Source organism: Acomys minous, assembly GCF_964271855.1.
Source record: "Acomys minous genome assembly, chromosome: 1".
Classification (NCBI taxonomy): domain Eukaryota; kingdom Metazoa; phylum Chordata; class Mammalia; order Rodentia; family Muridae; genus Acomys; species Acomys minous.
Genome location: NC_140483.1, coordinates 169,902,627 through 169,917,073, shown reverse-complemented (window position 1 = coordinate 169,917,073; position 14,447 = coordinate 169,902,627).

Genomic DNA, 14,447 nt, shown 5'->3' with positions numbered 1-14,447 from the left:
AGACATAGTAGCATAAATGGGACACTCATTCAAGTCATATACAGCAAGCTGTGGAAACTTGATCAAACTGTCCATTTTAAAAGTTATCTATCTATCTATCTATCTATCTATCTATCTATCTATTTATCTATCTATATCTATATCCATACATTTAATATGAATCATATACATAGATTATATATTTAGCTTGATATATAATACACTATATATATATATATATATATATATATATATATATATATATATATATATATAGCTTCCATCTGATAGCAGATTGTTGTTCTCATCAAACTTCATGGCTTTCATGGTTGGGTACATAAGATAATGCCAGCTCAAAGCCGGGAACTCAGCCCAATATCAAATATTTAGTTTCCACTGAGGCCCAATAATAGGCCATGCCTTGTCTGACAAGAGGTAAATAGTCTTCCATCAATTGTGACCATTATTTTGGCTTTTAATAGAAGCCTCACAGGCATTAAGAATAGGTGTCCATTATCAACTAAGTTAATGAGGACAATTCTTCAGCTGAGAGTCTCTATTCTCAGGTGATCATAATTAGTGGTAAGGTGATACTAAAAGCAACAGTCACCACTCAGCCACACCAACCAAAATGCAGAGTCATGGAGCTGATTTCTAATGGGCACATGTACAAAACTCTCCTGCACTTAAGGCTCAAGAAACATTGTGGAAGCTGCTACCCGTATTTGAGAGCCAAGAAGTTCATGATTTTGCTCTGAGACTGTGTCCTAGAAACATTAGAAACTACACTATAAAGTCTCAACATCTGCCTAAACATGATCTTGACAAAGAATAAACCAATGGACTTGACAAACTGGACAGAGAAATGCCCAGGAAATTTCAGCTCTACACAAAGAACTACAGGGATACAAGAAAAGCTTGGAAAAGAAGACACAGCCTTCCCCAGGGAACCACAAATTGATCTATTGTCCACTGCCAAGTAGTCATCCCTCTAAACATGGACATTCAGGTGGCATTTTATGTATACAAACTGAACAAGATATGTTTAGGGATATGTATGTGTTTGTGTTTACATATACATATAGGCCTACAATACTAATTAATGAAAAAAGGAGGCCATGACTTTGAAGAAGGGTTATGGGGGGATGGGAGAGGTGAAAGAGAAGGGGGAAATGCTGTAATTACCCTTTAACAATAAAAATAAATTAAATTATTGGTAACACTTCCATTCTCTGCAAAATAAAGATCTTTGATGAAGGGTGGGAAATAAAAGAGAAAGGAGCAGTCTGCCGGACTGTAACTTCACAGACCTGAGCACCTCATTACAAGTTAGCTCTGGCCCTTTCCATGGCTCCTCAGGCTCCACCAAAGACTTTGGAACTCTTGGAGCCTACGCACTATTCTTGAGTCAGATCCTTTAGTCCACAGCCTCTATTCAAATTGTAGAACCTCCAAAGCCTGTGCAATCTCTCTATTGTTCAGCTTTGATCTTATGAATGTTTATACTAATAACTAGGATTCTGCATTATTCATTATCTAACTTCAAAACTGCTGCCTACGAACACCATTAAATATTGTAAGTATTTACACAAACATGCAATAAACACAATAGGTAGACCATGTAACCATGTTTTCCTATCAAATACTGTATTAGTTTGTTTAAATCATGTATACATTTTACTATTATATCCATTTGTGTGAATAATTTATCTGCACAAATACCATAGTGCTCATGTCAATGTCCGAAGTTGTCTCAAAGCAGGAAATTATAATCTTTGAATAAGTGGGTCATGTGGATCCAGTTCAGCTTATTCAGAGTGGCTTTCATTGACTCAGAATCATCTCTCTTGCCCCCCTGCTTGAAATTTCTGTCTAATTTCAACATACATTAATATAGATTTGCACTAACTCCCAGAAGTTGAATAATTAATTATGCAAGCCTTATAAAAAAACAACTCTAAACTCTCAAAGGTTATTTAATGCAATATATTATTTTTTACTACTTCTATATTATTACTTATAAAATAAAATCATAGCTTATTAATGATTTATATAACTTTTCTTTATGCTTACATGACCCCTTGGTTTAAACTTAATGTTTTCAATGCGGCTAGTTTAAGAAGTCAAGATAAAATTCTGAACATATTAGAAAGACTATAAAATAATTTCAAATAATTTGTAAAAGTTTTCCCATGGAAACTCATTACTTCATTATACAATAATAGTGAAACATAATACCATCAGTCATATGATCTCTATTAACAGGAAGTAGAATGTGGCAAATACCAAGCACATGAATGCTCCACACTGCTCAACAAATTAGAAGTAAAAGAAACATTAAGTTAATAGAATTGATAAAAGAGATTAGTGGATAGGATTTATTATCTGGCATGTCTTTGTTAATCCTTAGGCTAGTTTTAAATTCTAGGTAGAAAAATTCACAAAATTACTATATGTGTTTTTTCCTCCCACTGAGAAAGGGGGAAAGAAATGATAAAAGAAAATTTGAACCTTCAATTCCTGTTTGTTATTTACCTCGTTAAGTCAATGTAGATCTAATGAAAAAGTTTCCAAAATTTCAAACGTATTTGTAAAACAATAATATGTCTTGGTCTGAGGAATAATAAGTTTGTACTCTCAAGTGATGTTTTAGAGTGCATTACCATAACCTGAAAAAAATAGTAATAAAAAAACCAATATTCTCCACCACAGTCTCCTATTGAATGAATTGTAGAGTGTGTATGGATATTGACTGTATATTTTCAAATAAATTTCCAAGATTTTCAAGATAAGATCTTGGTCTGGTGCAAAGATAATTCAATTTCTGTTTTAGATTTGTGAGTCAAGGTCAAGGTCCTGTATCATCTGTGAATAACAGGCCAGATGTTGCTTCTATTTTATACAGAAATTCACATAGAAAAAAGGAGCAGTGACTGAAAAACAAGTCTCTCAGGAGAAAATATAATATTTATCGCCCCCTAAATTATTTGTGTGAATAATAGGAAGATGATCAGTAACCTTAATAATGAGAAAGAACTGAATTATAGAATAATTGTATGAATACTTTAGATTTCTTGATGGACTGGGGTTTTCTCTAGTTCACTATATATACATTGTTGCTAATCTTTTCCTTATATTTTGATGAAATATTTCCTTGCATTTTAAGACATTTGAAAATTCTTTTTCTTAAATACTTTTATTTTATCACATATATAAAACAAACTACATACAGCAGGGAGAACCATGTGACAATCATGAGAATAATGAGTTCTATACATATTACATTCATAGTGACTTGACCATCTGCATTCATCTCATTTGAAGTAAGTGTTTTTCCTGTCTTGTTGGGTCTAAATTTCCAAATGAGATTCAATATCTATCCTATCCCAACTCTAATAGCTTAACTTTTTTATCTTGCTCTAAAACAAACTTGTCCCCTAACCAACTAAGCTTGGTTTTAAAACTGTACTATCTTGTCTTCAATGCCCCTCAGAGACTTGAGAAGGAATAAAACTTAAATTCCTGAGTGAACTAGCAGTGCGGGTTAGCAGCTTCCAAAATGTACATATTGACTTAAGACAGTTTACAGCCTGACCAGTCACCTAAAACATTTTATAATGTTGGAGCCTCATCTTCAGCTTTCTGGCCTAATATCTCTGCCAGATTTGTTCTCAGGGCAGGAACTATTGAGGACTTGCTTACCCTGACTTGACAGAGTGCGGCCATCGACTCTGCCTGCATCTAAGTGGCCCATTTTTAGTCAGATTCTGTTTGTGGCAGAAATGAAGACGTTTTGCCCAGTGGTTGGTTTGCTGCCTTTGAAGGCATGCCCATAAGGAGGCACTTTGATGCTCATCATCTTCTTGGAAGGATCTTTGAAAATTCATTAATGTGGTTTCACAAGATGGTGGCAGTGAGTGCCAACCTTATCTGAGTTGCAGAAGATCAGAGACTGTGAATCCAGTAAGTAACCTGGCAACTGACTCAAAACACCAAAGTTAGCATTTCCCAGACAGAAGGGGACATCCCAGGATCTGGAGACACAGAGCTCCAAGCTCCCCATTTCCATTATTCCAGTGTCCCAGGTTTATAGTCATCTGTGCCTGTAGCCTACTCAAATGCAGATCTCCAATTCCAGCCAAGCTCTGTTCCCCCAACCAGACCTCAGAGTCCTAAGACTTGCCACTTCTCTGAGGACAACTTTTGGAGGGCAAGCTCATGGAGTTAGGGAAAGGGGAAAGGATACAGCATCCCAAGCTCCAAACCATGGATCTTCTAATTTCCTAGTGGAGACAGTCTGGAAAATAGGAGCATACAGAATCCTTGTCTGAAGATTGCACAACCCAGGCATATCTGAGTACATCTAGGAGCTCAGCATCTCCTTGGCCAGCAACCATGGCATGGCTGGATCTGAAACACCAGTGTCCTTTCTTGTTCTTCTTACTTCTCCCACTATCCTTAAGACTGGCAGATCCAGGTCTTTGTTCAGCTCTTTTCTGGAGGGGATATCCTGAGAGCTGGTACCACTCAGTTACAGGACCAATACAGCTGTCTCCCAGGTCCAGAAATCCAAGCAGGCTCCCGGGATCTCAGTTTGATGTGCTTTCAGTTTTCCCAGCATGGGCCCCCAGTTCCAGGGGTGCCCAACTCATTCAATCAGACCTCAGATTCCTCCCTCTCCTCGAGGAACTGTCTTGAGGAGTCCTAAGACCTCAGTGGAACACAAAGGTTTGAGAAACCCAACAAATTCCAGGAACTCACAGGCAGTGCCAAGGAAAACTTAATAGCATAAGAACACAATCAGCAGAAACCATGGAAACATGGATACACAAGAAAACACTGAATATTCTAGTGCAGTGGAAACACAGGAAAATGGTTTTAAAGCTATGCTTATGAAGTTGTTTGAAACATTAAAAGAAGAAATGAATAAATCCCTCAAAGAAATACAGGAGAATACAATAAAACAGGTGAATGAAATGAATAAAATTGTTTAAGACCTAAAAATAAAAATAGAATCAATAAAGAATATACAAATTGAAAAAGAAGCCTGGAGATGGAAAACTTAGAGAAGAAAACAGGAACCACAGAGTTATCTATCTTCAACAAACCACAAGAAATTGAGGAGAGAATCTAGGAGTAGAAGAAACAATTGAAGAAATAGACTCATCTGTCAAAGAAAATAATTCAATCAAAATAATTATTGACACAAAGCTTCCAAGAAATCAAGGACACATTGAAAAGATGAAACCTAAGAATAATAGGAATAAACAAAAAAGAAGATTCTACTATCCAAGAACAAGAAAATATTTTCAAGAAAATCATAGAAGAAAATTCCCTATCCTAAAGAAAAAAATTTCCTAGAAGCATAAAAGAGGTTTACAGAACACCAAATAGACTAGACTCAAAAAGAAGTCCCTCCTACCACATGATACTCAAAACACTGAACTTAAAGAACAAGGAAAAATATTAAAAGTAGCAAGGAAAAAGGCCATATATAAAGGCAGACCTATCAGACTCACATCTGACTTCTCAACAAAGAACATGAAAACCAGTATGGCCTGGGCAGATGTCATGAAGACATTAAAAGAGCACAGATCTGATCCTATATCATTATACCCAGCAAAGCTTTCAATCACCATAGAGGGAGAAAACAAGATATCCCCAGACAAAACCAAATTTAAACAATATGTCTGCACCTACCCAGACTTACAGAAGATACTAGAAGTAAAACTCTAATGCAATGAGGTCAACCATACCCAAAAGACACACACACACATACACACACACACACACACACACACACACATATACACATATACATACACATAAACACAATATATATATATATATATATATATATATATATATATATATATATATAACTTCACCACAGCAAAAGCAACAGAAGGCAAACATACAGACAGTATCACTACTACCAACACAATAAAAGGAACTAACAAACACTGAACACTAATATCTACCAACATCAGTGAACTCAACTGCCCAATAAAAAAGATTCAGGCTAATAGACTAGTTGCATAAAAATCCAAAATTCTTCTGCATACAAGAAACATATATCAGCAACAAAGATAGCCAGTACCTCAGAGTAAAGCTCTTGAAAAAGGTTTTCAAATATATGGACCCAAAAGCAAGCTGGAATAGATATCCTAAAATGTAATAAATTAGATTTTCAACCAAAAGTAATTAAAAGAGATGGGGAAGGACACTTCATTCTTATCAAAGGAAAAATCTACCAAGAAAACATCTCAATCCAGAGCATCTATGCCACAAAAACAAGGGCACCCACAGTTTTAAAAGAAACATTATAAAAGCTTAAATCACACATTGATCCCCACACAATATTCAGAGACTTCAACACTTCACTTTCACCAATGGACAGATCATCCAAACAGAAACTGAAGAGAAATAATGAAAGAAAGGTCATGAATCAACTGGACTTAATAGATGACTACAAAACTGTTCACCTAAACACAAAAGAATATATTTTCTTCTAGGACTGCATGAAATATTCTCCAAAATTGAACACATTGTAATTCACAAAACTAATCTCACAGATACAAGAATATTGAAATAACCCTTTGCCTCTCAACAGACAACCATGGACTAAAGCTGAAACTAAAAAACAACACAAACAAACTCAAGGCTGAAATCAATAATTTAGAAACAAAGAGAACAACACATATAATCAATTAAACAAGATGTGATTCTTTCAGAAAATCTACTAGACATCCCCTTAACCAAACTAAAAGGCACAAAGAGAGTATCCAAATTAACAAATCAGAAATGAAAAAGGGGACATAAAAATAGACACTGACGTAATCCAAAAATAATTAGATCTTACCTCTGAAACTGGTATTCTACAAATTCAGAAAATCTAAAGTAAATGGAGAATTTTCTTGATTAATTTCACTTACCAAATATAAATATAGATCAGGTAAACAATTTAATTAACCATATATCCTCTAAGGTAATAGAATCAATCATCAAAACCATCCAACCAAAGGAAAAAAGAAAGAAAGAAAGAAAAGGCCAGGGCCAGTTAGTTTTAGTGCAGAATACTACCAGACATTCAAAGGAGCGATAATACCAATAGTTCTCAAACTGTTCGATAAATAAAACAGAAGGGACATTGCCAAGTTCATTCTGCGAAGCCAGTTATCCACCTGATACATAACCCACAAAAAGACTCTCCCAAGAAAGGGAGTTTCAGACCAATTTCACTCATGAATAATGATACAAAATACTCAATAAAATAGTTACAAACTGAACCAAAGAACACATCAATTATGTCATCTATCATGATCAAATAAGTTTTATCCTAGGTATGTAGCGATGGTTCATATACAAAAAAAGTCAATGTAATCCCCAATAAAAACAATCAGAAAGAAAAAAAATCACATGATCATTTCATTAGATGCAAAAAGGCCTTTGGCAAAATCCAATACCATTTCATGATGAAAATCTTGGAGATATCAGGGTTACAGGCTCATACCTAAACATAAGAAAGGGTATATATAGCTAGCTGATAGCCAACACCAAATTAAATGAAATTACACTAAAATCAGGGACAAGAAAATGCTACCCATTCTGCATATCTGTTCAATATGGAAGTCTAGCTAGAGCAATAAGACAACTAAAAAAAATCAAGGGGATGCAAGTTGGGTAGGAATTAGACAAAGTACTTTTAGTCACAGATATATATATATATATATATATATATATATATATATATATATATATATATATATATATGAAAGCCCAAAAATTTATACCAGAGAACTCTACCACTTAGAAATAACTAAGCAGAGTGGCTAGATAGAGGATTAATTTAAAAAATCATCTGCAGCCCTCCAGTACAAAAATGACAAATAGGATGAGAGAGAAATTATGGAAACTACATCCATCACAATTGACACAAGTAACACATTTTGGTCCATCTCTAACCATGGAAGTTAAAGACTTGTATGACAAGAACTTCAAGTCTCTGAGGAAAGAAACTGAAGAAGATATCAGAACATGGAAAGATGTCCCATACTCATGGATCAGTAAGAGTAACATAGTAAAAAATGGTCATCTTACCAAAAGCAATGTATAGATTCAATGCAATCCCCATCAAAATACCAATGCAATTATATACAGACCTTGAAAGAACAATTCCAAACTTTATATGGAAAATACCCAGAGTAGCTAAGATAATACTATACAATAAAGAACTTCTGGAGATATCTCCATCCCTTCAAGCTATACTACAGAGAAAAAGTAATAAGAACTGCATGATACTGGCAATATAAATAGATTTGTTGATCAAATAAATTTAATTAAAGACCCATAAATGTACCCCCACACCTATGGACACTTGATTTTTGACAGAGCATCTAAAACCATACAATGGAAATGGAAAGCATCTTCAACAAATGGTGCTGTTTTAACTGGATGTCTACATGTAGAAAAACACAAATAGATCCATTTTAATTAGCCTGAACAAAATTCAAGTTCAAATGGATCAAGATAACACCAGGTACACTAAATCTATTAGTAGACAAAGTGGGGAAGAACTTTGAAATAATTGACACGGGAGACAATTTCCTGAACAGAACAGCAATAGCTTAGGCTCTAAGATTAACAATTAGTAAATGTGACCTCTTAAGGACACCAAAGGACACTGTCAATAGAACAAAATGACAGTGAACTGATTGGACCCACATCTAACCAAGAACTAATGTCCAAAATATATAAAGAACTCAAAAACAAAAACAAAAAGCAAGCAAGCAAGCAAACAAACAAAAAACTAAACACCATGAAACAAAATAACCCAGTTAAAAAATAGGCCACAGAATTAAGCCGAGAATTGTGAAAAGAAAAGAGGAATCTCAAATTGCCAAGAAGCACTTAAAGAAAGGCTCAACATCCCTAGAATGAAGGAAATGCAAATCAAAAGGACTCTGAGATTCCATCTTACAAATGTCAGAATGGCCAAGATAAAAATATCCAGTGAGAGCACATACTGGCAAAGATTTGAAGAAAAGAAAACACTCCTTCATTGTTGATGGGAGTGCAAACTTGTACAGCCATTTTGGAAATCAATCTGGTACTTTCTCAGAAAATTAGGACCTGGTCTACCTCAAGACCCAGCTACACCACTCCTGGGTATATGTCTAAAAGATGCTCTACCGTAAAAAGACACATACTCAACAATATTTGTGGCAGCTTTATTCATGATAGCCAGATTCCAGAAACAACCTAGATGTCCCAGCTAAAGAATGGATAAAGAAACTGTGGTGCGTTTACACAAAGGAATACTACTCAGCTTTCAAAAACAAAGCAATCTTGACAATTTATAGGCAAATTCATGGAACTATAAAAGATCATCCTCAGTGATTAAAAAAAAAAGACACAGAAAGAATAAACATAGGTAGTGGTTGAAGAAAGGGAACATGGTAGATATTTCAAGTTGATAAAGATGAGATATTACAGATATAGATTTACATTCAGAATTTTAGACTCACCAAGATAGGAAATATGTTTTCAAAGCTGCCAAATACAAATAGCCAAAACACTATGAATGTAGCACATATGTAATTTCTGATTGTTTTGTGGTTCTTCTTGCTGTAGTTAGTTTATTATGTATATGTATATTTAATGTATATAAATATATATATATTTAATAATAATTTTAAAAAATCTAGGTTCTAATCTCTGATTTTGTGAAAAATCAGATAATTAGAAGTTGATCATAGAGTACAAATAAGAAACAGAACATAGTATAAAATAAAAGTCGAGATGGTCAATAATGGGGGCAGAAAGGTTCAAAGATGGAGGAAAGCATAGATTGGACAAGATGGTATAGAAGAAGGCTTAACCAAATGAAGACAATATGAAAATTCTCCCTGGAAACTGATCTTGCAACACAGGTAAAAAGATAATTACAGAGGATAACAGAGCATGAGTGGTAGGAAAGAATATAAGAAACTAAGACAGAGCGTACAATAAAGGATGGAACTGGAAGTATTTTAGTCAAAGCTAATGATATATAAAGCTGCTTGTAGAAATTATATTGCTCATAAGCTAATTAAAATGTATTTTAAAACATGATTTAGCCAGAAATACTTCTCATGTTGTAGACAGTACTATTCTCCAAAGACATGACTTATTTATTTATTTATTTTAAATATTTATTACATATACAGTACTCTGCCTGCAGGTACATCTGCAGGCCAAAGGAGTACATCAGATCCCATTATGGAAGGTTGTGAGCCACCATGTGGTTGCTGAGAATTGGACTCAGGACCTCTGGAAGAGCAGTCAGTCAACGCTCTTAACCGCTGAGCCATCTCTTCAGCCCCAAGACATGCTTTATTAAATGAAAAGATCAATACCAAACTTGGCATACCTCTCTACAAAATATTTGTCATAGACTCTCCAGATACTGTCAAGATAACGTATGATATTGCCATTCCTCCTGGTTTCTCACCAGACTAGATGGTAGGATTGCATTGAATTGCCTAGAACTCTGGTTGTGGGAGATTTTCAAATCAATGGATAAATGACCAGGAAACTCTTTCATCAGTGGCTTATGAAATAAGGCAGACCTCCTGGGAGAAATGGCATCAATGTTCTTGATCATAATTGGACCCTGCATGCTACAATGCTGACGTACTAAGCAAGTTTTATTTACTGTTGAAATGGATGCAATTATTTCTAGGCCTCACTCTCAAGGGAGGAACTGTTAAGAGTTGCTGGCTACTGATGAAAAGAGAGTTGTGGTCTGGTCCTGCCCTATTGGATGATCTCACATACGTGGGTGACTACCACTAATTGGACTCATGGAGTTGATATAATTAGCTATAATAACAAAAGAGTACATGAAGGAAGTAGTAAGATAGCTTGAGTGGGTTCTGGGGCCAGTTGATATGATCTATTGAATACATGTATGAAATTTTCAAAACTTGAAAAAAATAGTATTAAAATATACAAAAAATATGTCAGTTTGAATACTTTTCATCCATGTGTCTTCACATATTTTATTTGTTAAAGAACTTCTAGTTCATGAGTTGATTGAACTTATCTGCTCTAAACTTAAAACAATAATAATTAGTAAACCTGTCCTTTAGAGAGGTATCCTCTCTATTCAATCAGAAACCTTATGAACAACATCTGCTTTCATAAAAATATTCTAGATTATTCCCTAAGAAATTTGCAGATTTTTGAAACAGATATAAAACTGAAAAATTTCATAGAACTTGAAGATAATTTGGCCTGCCTTAGACTATAAGACTATAAGAATTATATTCCAAGTTTATAAAAGATAAGGCTATGTGAAATATCTTGCTGATGGAAAAGGATTTCCCAGATAGTTTGAGTTGAGATATTCTTTGAGATTCATGTGGAACATTCTTATCCTGCCTGACCAGTTCTCAGATACCTTTAATGATTTCTTTCATTTCCTTACTCTCTTTGAATTTCATTTATTTGAAATGTTATCCTCATCTAGGTAGTTGGTATTTATTCTGAGACAAACATTAGTGAAACTCCTGGATTGGTTGGAAAAATTTCACTGTCTTGATGGATGCTCAGCAGTAAAGCAGACCATATTTGCTAGGAAGTCATTGGTTTATGGTAAAATCATAGCTAGACACTCCAGTTCATGCATAATCTGAAACCTCTTACAAATATAAATTATGTTGGCGGTACCACAGTATTATTATAATCCAGAAATTTTGGTATTTTGGGAAAGGAAATTTTGTAATAAATAGCATCTTGTAAATAGAAACTTTTCTTTGAAAAAATTAAATTATCTCCATAAGACTCTAGCTGAGGAGAATAGACTAAGTAATCCTCTTTTTATCACTAAGGACATTGAGTTTAAAATAATATCTTTATATTCTCAGTACCAATACCATCTTATATACAACATCTGATTTTTTTTCAAAAAGTATAACATTATAAAATGTGGTAAAAAAACACATAAAAATGGGAAGTAAAATTTGAAAGGATGGCATTGTAAAATGCATAAGTAATCACCATGTTTAAGACTTTATGAGTCCTTAATAACTTTTAAGAACCTGAAGTATCTATATGGGGTGCAATAATAAAATACTGTATATTGAGTCATTTATGTGTAGCAGAAATTTATCCCTCATATTTCTGAAAACTGAAAGAGTCAAAATGAAGGAAAATCAAGTATCTAGTAGTTACCGGACTGCTGTCTGCTTCATAAATACTGTTGTCAATTATGAATGTTGAAGTATGAAATGATATTTAGCTATTAAATCAATTCTTTCCACTTCAACCTCATGTTTGTAAATTTTAGGATTATTTCCAAGATCTATTAACTAATGGGAGTGTCTCAAAGATTTCAAACATTCAAGATCTGGGATTTCTTTCACTAAGCACTGAAAACAGTGTTCCTGGCTATCTTTTATAGACCCAACGTCTGTTACTTCTGTCATTAAAGAAATTACTTTTTCAAGCATAAAACTTCAGAGACATATAAGATTCATGAACTTAAAGACTTTCACATTTTATTTTATTAATGCAAATTGAAATAAGACTATGAATTAAAGAAGCTAATAAAAAGTAATACTCATATTGTACTACTGTCTTGTCATGAACTGAGACCATAGACAGTATGCTTCACACTTTAATTACAAATAATTTGAACTATTGTTTCTGTTTATCACTCTTTCAAATATCATAAATTGAGTTTTATATTAAAAAATTAAAATCAATGAATGTAATAAAGGAACATATATCATTTCACTGTATTTCTGATGCTTTGCTCTAGACATCATTAGTTTTCTTTGACTGGCAAAATGGTCTTGACTTCAAGAGGCTAAGAAACTTCTTTAAATGAACGTACCTTTTAAAAGTGAAGACATCAAACAGGAATCATGTGTGTAACTGATGTATCTGTCAGATTTTGAACTGATTGATTTTATACTTTCTAATATAGATTACCTTTCAAGATTTAAAATTGAAAAAATATATTAGAATGACAAATGCATAGTCTTGACCAAAGAAAGAAATGTAATTAATAATAGCTATATTCTCAAGGCTGTGAATGATAAACACCCACAGGAGTGTTCAAGGACAATGATCAAGGCATAAGGTTTTATTTAACGCAGTATAAGTATGTTTAAGAATGACAGGATGCCTCACATTTTTTATTGAGGAATGATAAGATTAAATCATTTGATAAGAAAAGATGCAGCAATTGCAAACCTAATTATGATTGAATGTTATATATATATATATATATACATATATATATATATACATACTTATGTATGTATATGTTTAGATCTTGATATGAATAAAAGTAAAAATGAGAAAATTTATCTGTAAAATATGTTGAACACTAAACCAAAAAAGTAAAACCTAACTAAAGAAGCCATTAGATATTCAAAAATGAGAAGTCCTACATGAAACATACTCTGCTTTGTTGGTTCAGGATGGTTCTCAAGCCAAATATATCCAAATTGTACTATATGTAATTTTGATAAATGATGAAGGCATACTTACCTAAATACTGATAGTTGTTATTACTTCACTAAGAATATACAGAAATAAAAATAAAAGATTTACTGGGAAACACAGAAAGCAAGCAAAAGAAATCTAGTCCATAGGATAAAATCTTGACTACTTTGGCAATGGCATTTTCATTTCTATACAGGTAAAATAATTAATTAGTTATACATAAGCAAAAACTTGGTTTGTTGAAAAGCAAGAACCACATGACTGATAATGCAAAGTTTGACTACTAATTTAGGGCAGGGAATGACATTAAAATCCCGTTCGCAGAGGCATCCATTTATTATATCTATATGGAGCAAATTCCTTTTGCTTTCACAAGTTCTAAGCTTAACTTGGTAGGCTTTTCCCTGAAGTCACTCCTCTAGATATCCAAATGCAGATAAGACCTCTCTTTTTGAGTAAATTTTTATTATTATATTTCTTTTTTACATATACATAGTTATTATAACAAATAAATAAAATAAACTACATATAGCAAGAAGAACCACAAGACAACCAGGAATTATATAAATGCTACATTCATAGTGATTTGGCTATTTGTATTACACAACCACAAATAAAACATCTTTCCTTTCTTGGTGAGTCTGACAATTCTGAATGAAAATCAGTATCTATCATATCTCATTTTTATCAAATCTCATCTTTATCAAATTAAAGCATCTATCTAGACATAAAAACATCTTTTTTTATTAATTAATTTTTTTATTTTTACATATACTCTTATAATATTACACAAATATACAATAAATTACCTATAGCAAGAAGAACCACAACACAATCAGATATTGTAAAAATGTTACATTCTTAGTGTTTTGGGTATTTATATTTGACAGCCTTGAAGAAGACATCTTTCCTATCTTGGTGCTTCTAAAATTCTGAATGTAAATAAATTTCCATCACATCTTGTCATCATC